This window comes from Amblyomma maculatum, chromosome 3 (genome assembly GCF_055883805.1).
Source record: "Amblyomma maculatum isolate TAMU_Amacu chromosome 3, ASM5588380v1, whole genome shotgun sequence".
Taxonomy (NCBI): Eukaryota; Metazoa; Arthropoda; class Arachnida; order Ixodida; family Ixodidae; genus Amblyomma; species Amblyomma maculatum.
The window spans coordinates 159,180,836-159,189,462 of record NC_139346.1 but is presented as its reverse complement, the minus strand read 5'-3'; the positions used below and the strand labels follow the sequence as shown (position 1 = coordinate 159,189,462).

General features: G+C 47.8%; 1 protein-coding gene across 1 annotated transcript in view; it reads left to right on the top strand.

Annotated features, from left to right (window-relative positions):
• Window positions 1-1,636: 1,636 nt before the first annotated feature.
• The window catches only part of LOC146196629 (uncharacterized), a 381,051-nt gene continuing 374,060 nt past the window's right edge, over window positions 1,637-8,627 (top strand). Inside the window, exon 1 of the mRNA XM_084598397.1 lies at window positions 1,637-2,565. The gene's annotated coding sequence lies outside the window, so the exon portion shown is untranslated. The remainder of the gene's footprint in view (window positions 2,566-8,627) is intronic.

Here is an 8,627-nt window from a genome sequence, read left to right as displayed (position 1 = left end):
TTTTCCATTTCGACAATATAATCTTTAAACAGTTATTTAAGTCTATTTGAGCGCTTACATGTTTGTCTGCTTGAAATAGTACTTAAAATAAATGTCTTGGTGACTGCGTTTTTTTTGTGTGTGTGGATGTTGTCACGCTGATTTGCGCCCTTTTTTATCTCTACAAGTAGCCCCCCCCCCTCCCCCCTTGAGGATTCAGTCCGTCAAGCTCTATTGGTGTGTGCTGACCTCTCGTAATCATGTGGAAATCTTGAATTAATAAAGGCGTTATTATTATTATTATTATTATTATTATTATTATTATTATTATTATTATTATTATTATTATTATTATTATTATTATTATTATTATTATTATTATTATTATTATTATTATTATTATTATAGCGAACCTTGCAGTTCTGGAGGCCGTGGTTAGCGCGATACTCTAAAATCAAATTTCTGTAATAGAGAAAACATTGCGTTAATAAAATGTTGGTCCATCACGAGGTAGAAAAACTCAAGGTCGAGGGCTTCCAGGATTTTCTTCGTCTTCCAGTTGAACACGGTACAGTACCGGTATTGTGTCCCCCCCCCCCCCCCCCCCCCCTTTCATCCGCTCTTATTTTACACCTTTACTTTAGTTACGACATATTGCGGCGCTGGGTCGTATTTATTTCACCCCAGAGAAAGTGCAGCAAGCACCTTCACTATAAAATGACTGGAAGGAGCATCTTAGCAATCTCCATCTTACATTCAGTTCACTCGCCTATCGATCTTTCCGTTGGGGGCGTTTGGAGAATGACGAGCGACCGAAAGAGATTGCGATGGGAAGTAGAAGTGACAGAGAGGAAGCAGAGGAGAGAGGACGGTTCGCACCACCTCTCCCTGCTTTAAGAGCGAAAGGACGATTGCGCAAATACCGGCGGGCGTTCAATGATCGGTGTCGGAGCTGAGCTCGAGTCCACATCTGAAAACGTTGTGGTCCTGAATGGCACTGCACTTCGCCTGGGGCTCGCCAAGTGCCTTGGAGCCCTGAAGGAAAACAAAATACAGGAATTAACACACCGAGCAGAAGAAATAAAATAAACAAATACAAAACTGCGCGTACGGCGCTCGTAAGACTGCGTAAATAACGATAGAACGGACGAAATACCCCTCTCTAGCAGAAATGGATAAGAGGCGGGAATAACGGCTCACGCACGCACGCTACCCTCCCCTCCAGACACGCACACATACACATGGTGGAAAAAGAGATCAGAAATAAAATTACCTTAAAAACGAGAAAAAGTGACCGAGGCGGGGATGTAAAAAGAAGAGAGCATGCAACTCGCGTAAAGGCCGAAACGACGTCAAGACGCAGCCACAACGATCTCGACGTTGCCTCATGTCCACAGGAAGAGGGGGGAGACAAGAACGCAGAGGAGCTAAAGAGGCGCCGCTGCTATCTCCCTCTAGCGGCGGCAGCGCGAAGCAAGCCGCCGCGTTTCTCCACGCTTTCTGCCGCTATCGGCGTCGCTCTCCGTTCCCCTCTGCAACTCTTCTTTCCTGCGCCGGTAGCCGCCGCCGCCGAGGAGCGGTGCTTGTTCGCCGGTCGCGTACGCCCCCCCTTCTACCCTTCTCTTCTTGACTCGGCGCTGAGCAGCGCCGCGCGCTCTCCTTCGTCGCCGCGAATCAATGAGAAGCGGACGACTGCGGCAGGAGTGCCCGGCCGCATTACAGGGAGACCTTCTCCAGGCCGCTGTCCAACCGCCAGCGCCGTGGCGTTTGTGCACGTTTGTGCGTGCGTAACGGAGTGAACGATTTTGCCAGTGAGTGCGCCTGCGTGGGGGCGTAACTGCCCGGCAAACGCTTTACGCGCGAAGCCGATCACTGCTACTACTGCAACCGCCTCCCGCCGCAGATGTACTGACTGTGGAATTCCCATCTGAATCCTCCTCATCCGGAATCTTCAGGGTTCCGCGAGAAAACGGTGCGCGGAAACAAGCTCAGCTCGTCTGCTGCAGAGGCGTTCTTCTTCCGACTTGACGCGCGGCTTCGGCTTGGCTTTGCGCTGTCTCGGATCGGAAGAAGAGTGAGGTCGTCTGCTGCTACCGTCTCACCGTCGACTGCGGTTTCGGCTTTTCGTCTGCTGCGGAGAAGCAGCAGCTTGCGCGGGGAGGGCAGAACTTCCTCTGCTTCCGCGTGACGACGGCGATTCCTCTCGCCGCTACTCTGAAGGGGTTGCGACAATCTCCTCCTTATCGGCGAGCATTTGAAGCTCGCGCCTCCTCGGACGCCCATCCAGCGCGCTTCCGGGCAGAGGAGGACGAGAGAGACCGGACAGCCGGAACATTGTTTGTCTCCACTACATTCACGTTGAGTGTTGTTTCTTGCGTCACATAGTTGCCGCAAGTGTTGGGCTCGTTACTGTGACCCGAACCGCTTGTGAGTCGCGTGCTGTGCTGGGATCGCACTTGTGACAAACCCTCTTTCGTTGACATCGTGAGCCATCAGATGACGAGGTCTGCGTTACGTCGCCGTGACCAAAACTGACTGTGCGCGGTCGCCACCTGTCTCCTTGAGACCTTCGGTTTCACAGTCAAGGTGCGTACAAGATCAGTAATCTTTCCATTTGAATCGCTCTCCTTTTCTTTTTTCTGTTTTCTTAGTGCATTGCGCATCTCGTTCGCCTTGGGCTTTGTTTTTCGTTTCGGTCGTACGCTATTCAGCGGGGTCTTGGTGATAACCGCTTTGCGTGACCGCCGAGCCGATTGCGTACTATACGGCGACACGCCTGGTCGCATTCTAATGCCCTCTTGACGCGCCGCCGCTGCATTGCCTGTTACGTGATGGGGAAACAGCGGTGGTATCTTTCCGCAATTAGTTCGAATCTCATCAGCGTGGATGTGAACAGGCATTGGATACATGTGCGTTATAACATCACGCACTTAATTATTCTTTACGAAATTACTTTTTTTTCCTATCATTACTGCAACTGGAGGAACGTGCCTATGCTATGCTAATTGTTGTTGTAATTTTTTTTTTTTACTTTGCCTTTCTCATTTTTTTAGTTGTTGCTCTACGCGTGCTTCGCCTTACTGTCAACAAGGGTAATTGGCTGTTTTCTATTTCTTTCCGTTTGGAATTTCTGCTTGCAAAAAGAAAGAGAGAGAGAGAGAGAGACATAGAGCTTTGCAAACACTAGTTAAAAATCTCCACGAGTGCCATTACACAAAGCAACGAAGTGCTGTAGCACGGATAGCATCAGCCTAGAACGCGTTTCCCGCAACGGTTAAATGATATTTGCTTGATTTACTGGCGAAACACTTTTATTTGCCTTCAGTTCTTAAGTTCTCCGAATAGGCTTTTCTACTTTATGTGGAGCACGTCGCGTTCTTTAAACCGCACGTAAGTGTATATGGGGAATAAAGGGTTGCGCTCTTTTACGACCGCCTGGAAAGAAAGCGTATGGCTGAACTTGTGCGAGAATTAAAAGGAAATAAAACGAACTCGAATACTCCAGCTTGCCTCTCGCAAACAGGAAACGAAGGGCGAGCCACAACTGTCGAATTTCCAGGCACCAAGAGCGTTTGAGGACCGTGAATACAAGCCGCGTGTATGGAGCCATTTCTGAGGCCAGCAGCTGCTGTCAGATGCCCGCTGTTTCATTTTCTGAAGCTCATGGTTTACTTTCCACCGTTTCTTTTGATTTTCGTTTCTTACGCGATGTCATTAAAATCGCTCGAAAGACAGTTTTTCTTTATTTAATTTATTTAGATAAAATTTAGTCGTTAAAAGAGGAACACTGTATGACGTGGACGTATGACAGTTTCCTCGCATAGTAGTGACACTTCCTGCATGTTTCAATTTTCAAAAGTGAAGGCGCCGATCCGTGTAACGTTGGGAGGTTAGCTGACTCCTACGTCACTTCCTTCATACAAAGGGACTGTTCAGGGCTTCTGAAAACATGCACACAGTCGCTCAATGTGGAAAGGAGCAAAGTTTAAACTTTCAATGAAGGATTACTCCGTAACTATTACGAAAAACGCACTTTTCCTTGTTTGTTAACAAATTGTTTTGGGCATGTAGTATCTAAAAGCCGTCTTTTTGTTTTTTCATATGTATTAGATAAATAACGAAATAATTCGTCTTGCTGTGAAAACTGATCGTTCTCATTCATATTTCACACCATCTACAGTGTCTTCCAATATTAAGGGGAACATGCAAGCGAGCACGAGGTCGTGCTGTGCAGAGCGCCACTATATATGTGTACACCTCTGCTACGCATCGAAGGATTTATTAAAAGGCGAAGGGATGTTCTACCTCCAGGGCCCGTATTCCGAGTTTGCGTCGTTATCGTGAGTGTCGCTATCTACCCGACCTCGAGTCACCTGATTGGTGGAAACGCTGGAAAATGATGTTGCCACCTCTTCCGGTTCCGCAGTGGCACCACCGAGTTCCGGCGTTTCGACCAATCAGATGACTCGAGGTCACGTGAGATAGCGACACTTCGATAACGGCGCAAACTCGGAATACGGGCCCAGGTCTCTCTTTGTTTGAGTCACTTTTCTGCAATGTGTTTGTGTCTACAATTCGCCACATGCTTGCATGCGATGAGCTGCGGACGTTCGTTAATGTCTGCCACACAGATTGGTCGTATAATATTCGTCGTGAAGAAAAACGCACTTTAAAGAAACGCAGGGCAGTGCATACTATAGTATCCAGAGCCCTCCACTGCGGCATCCCTCATAGACCATGAGTTTTGGGACGTCAGAACACCCAGCTTTAAATTAATTAATTAAAATAATAGGAGATATTCGGCCTAAAACAGTCATTAGAAAACCTTTAAAAGTATCATCTTCATAGGGGAATGACGCTTGCGAATCTCTTCCACGTTTTTCTTTGTTCCGACGCAGCTATCGGACTAGGCAAGCAAGCCCTTCTTAAATCCGCCAGCTCTTTTGCAACCGTGTCTCTCCGGACACAAAGGTCATAACAGCGTTTAGTTTGCGAGGTGTTCGCGTTAAGCAACGACGAATAGCGCTTGAATAGAGCGCATTCGTGGCATAGAGTTCGCTGAAGCGCCTCACACAATGACGTGCCAGACGCTTTTGTTGACCTCAGAGGGACGTATAACGCTCTGCTGCCATAATGCCTCCAGCAGCTAGCTATACGCGCAGGTTCTGTTAGATACGAGCATATGGTGAGCTGCGTGCAAGACCGCGTTTTCAGCAGACGGTGGCCGCAGGGGTAACGTACAAAGCGTGCAGGTATCCGCGAATCACGTCTTCTTCTTTCGAACTTCAACCAGACAACGAAAAAAGGATATGTAATGTAGCAGGCCACACAGCGCGAACTGCGTTTTGTAACTGTTCCGAAACTCTTCCGAGTGTGCGAGCACGGGCGAAGAGCGGCTTCGACATACAGGGCCTAATTTAAAGCAAGAAACTTTACACGGCAAAAACACGCTGAACCCCCTCTCCCTTTGTTCTTTCTTTTTTTTTTTTCTTTGGCCAATAAAGTTGAACACATCGTTCAATGGGACACCCCCTCCCCCCTTCCCAACGCTCGCTCCAAGAACAACTCATAAACCCGCCCCAGGGAGGGTGGGAGGTGTAGTTTAGGAGTGGTGAAGAGGTTGCAAGCGAGCGAGCTTCATGCTCACGCTGTTGGCAGACTGCGGTGAGCCGCGTTTTGTAAAAATGAGCTGTCATGATCTTGTAACGTTTTCTTGCATTATATTTTCTCTCCGCGTGAAGTTTCTTTGTCAGAACAAAGTGCCACCCTTCCGATTAAAAATATTCCTCCTCTCACTCGTTACCGTCTCGAAGTTTACCTGTCGTCTCTTCGTTTTTCATTATTACGTTTTGCGTGCAGCATAGCCTCTGTCGTGGTGTTGTATCTCTGCCATCGGGCTTTCGCGCTGGACTCCTGCGCTGAGAGGCGAAGTATACGCATATACACTATCTCCGTAGCTGGCAGTGGTCGTTCGTCAGAGCCGCTTGTGAATCTTGATTGGAAACAGATATATATATATATATATATATATATATATATATATATATATATATATATATATATATATATATATATATATATATAGCTTACTTCGGCAATATTTGATCACACTTCATTACGGCTCGTAACCAGGTCTCGGATCCGTGTCTATGGCTTCTGTCGTCATTTCAACAAATTTGGTGTCTTAGACGATATTTGCTGTAACAGCTGTATGCGAGACTTGAAAAGAATGTAGCGTATTCTTATCCACTGTAAGGCACTGCAACCACAGTGGTCCAAAATGATTTGGGATTTAAAATTAGCCGGTAAGTTTAGTAAGGAGAGTTGGAGAATTGGTTCAGGGAGTGAGAAGCTATATGCTATAGCTATTAGGGAAATTAATTGACGGTATGGATTTTGAGAAAACAGGTTTAGGAGTGAAACATCTTTTTCCTTTGTACTTCTTACGTTTCCCGTGGAAAGAGCTAGCTAATGACCGTCGCCTCCTTGAAGTGAAATGGTTGCTGGGGATTATCATCGTTATCGTGCTAATAACGCTTTAGTGAAGGAGCAATGGTGCTCGGGAGGCTTGCCAGGCATCTGTTGTGCGCCAACCACCTGCCCAACAACATTCCTGCCCCAATCTATCAACCAGAATTCCATCCGATAGCTTATATGTAGATTTTTTTTTTTTCGTTGAGCCAGCCGTTACTTGTAATGATGCTTGTCGATATCCCGCCCAATTCTACATTTTGTTACTAATTTACCCTAGGAAATCACCTAGAGAAGTTTGCTTCGTGATCCGCATTACTCTCTTTCTGCCATTAATATTTCGCGTGCCTGTTTTTAAGTCGAAAAGCTTTCTAGGATTATGGAACAAAATCTCGTGCGCAGGATCTGTGCATCGGAACTGTGCGTTGATGTGTCTCTTGTCAATCATCCTGATGACGTCATCAGAAAAATAAAAAATTCTGTCTCTATCGGTAATCCCCAGCCGGACCCCAGCCGGATCCCCAGCCGAGCGCTTTAACTAACTGCGCCACGCCCGGGACCGCGAAGTCATAATTCTCCATGTCTACCGTGAGGATGATAGTAACGATCACAATGACGATGCATATAGTGATAATGACAATGATGACAATGATGACAATGACCAGTGATAATGACTGTGCATTTAGTTGATAACGATAATGAGAGCAAACGTGATGCACTGTGATGATTTCTGCAGTGTAGGTTCCACAGTGCTCTCAGAATATTTTTTTTCCTTTCCGTGGCACGCTGTCTTGTCTTGAAATCATTTTCAAACATCTTTCGTATAGCCCCCGAGTTCCGCCACCCTCGGTGAACACTGGCACAATACAACCGATTTATCGGGGCTATGCTGCGATGACAACGTGGAACTGCCGTGTGCCTATGCAAGCCAACCCTGTTATTCTACCAGCAATACATCATAGGCGAGAGAGCGTAGAGCCAGTTCGGCTGATAAGGTGTCACAGTTACCGTGGCGGTCGCTATAACTCCGAATTGGGAGAAACGTATAGGGGAAGAAAAAAAAAAAAAAGAGTAAATGTGCGCATGATTTTGTACCAGAACTGTGACGCAACCTTTCTTTGTGCAGCGTTTAGGGTGACGTCATGCTATTTCGCTTGCCATTCAGCATCCATCTGTTATTCAGTCGAGGCTAGTTTTTAACGGTCATTCGAACCGACTGCTACGTACCTCCCATTCTATACGCCGTTCATTGTAACGGCAGGTGTCCAGTGAGGAGTGAGAGAAATGTCGCGCCTTCCTTTCCCCAAACAGACCGAACCAACTAAAGACGTTCAAAACTTTACCAAACTATTTGCAACGCCAAAAATTCGCGGATTGAAAAGGTGCTGCTAAAGGCGTTATCGCGCTGTTAAAGGTGTTAGCCCTCCCCTACGGCTTACCTTAATAGCCTGAGTCATTTCGGGAGAGTAAGTACGACATAAGACATGTTATCGTCTAATAATTGTGGGATTCGGATTTGCTGCGGCTGCCCTTTGCGCGGCCGCCGCCCGCTTCCCAGTTGTTCTCCTCGTTCCCTTTCTCCCGCCTGAGGCGGCGGAGAGGGGCTCGGACGACTTGTCACTGTCGTTCGGGCCACAGCTCCGCCCTGGCGTCCCAGTGGCTGTTCCCATTGGCGCCTTTTGGCGGGAACAGGGCACCGCTTCGACAGCCGCGCTCGCGCGACTGTCCGAGCGGAGCTCAGAGGGAGACTCCTCCGAGACATCGCAAGGTGCGTACGCTACTGTTCTTGTCTGCCGGCCTTTGTCCGCGCAGACCAGTGTGTACTCGAGTTCGTCTGCTCCGGGTCGTACCTGAGAGCGCAACTCGAGCCTGTCGATCGTGATCCAACGATCCGCGACAGGCGTACCTTGCGGTGGTTGCCCACTTTCTCTCAAAGGAACCCTCTGGTTACTGCGAGAGAGAGATCACAGCACGCCCTTGCGTGCTTGCGGCGCACTCCGTGTCATTTGTGCGTTTTGTATATTTTGTATGTGTGTGCGTGCGTGTGTGTGTATGTGCCGCTGGAGGATGGCGTTTCAATAAACGTCTCCTTCGTGAACTTGGAGGTGGGTGTCCTTGCAGCGAAGTGCTCTCCTCCCGGTGGAGGTTGAAAGCGCGCTGCGGTGTTTCAGGGTGCG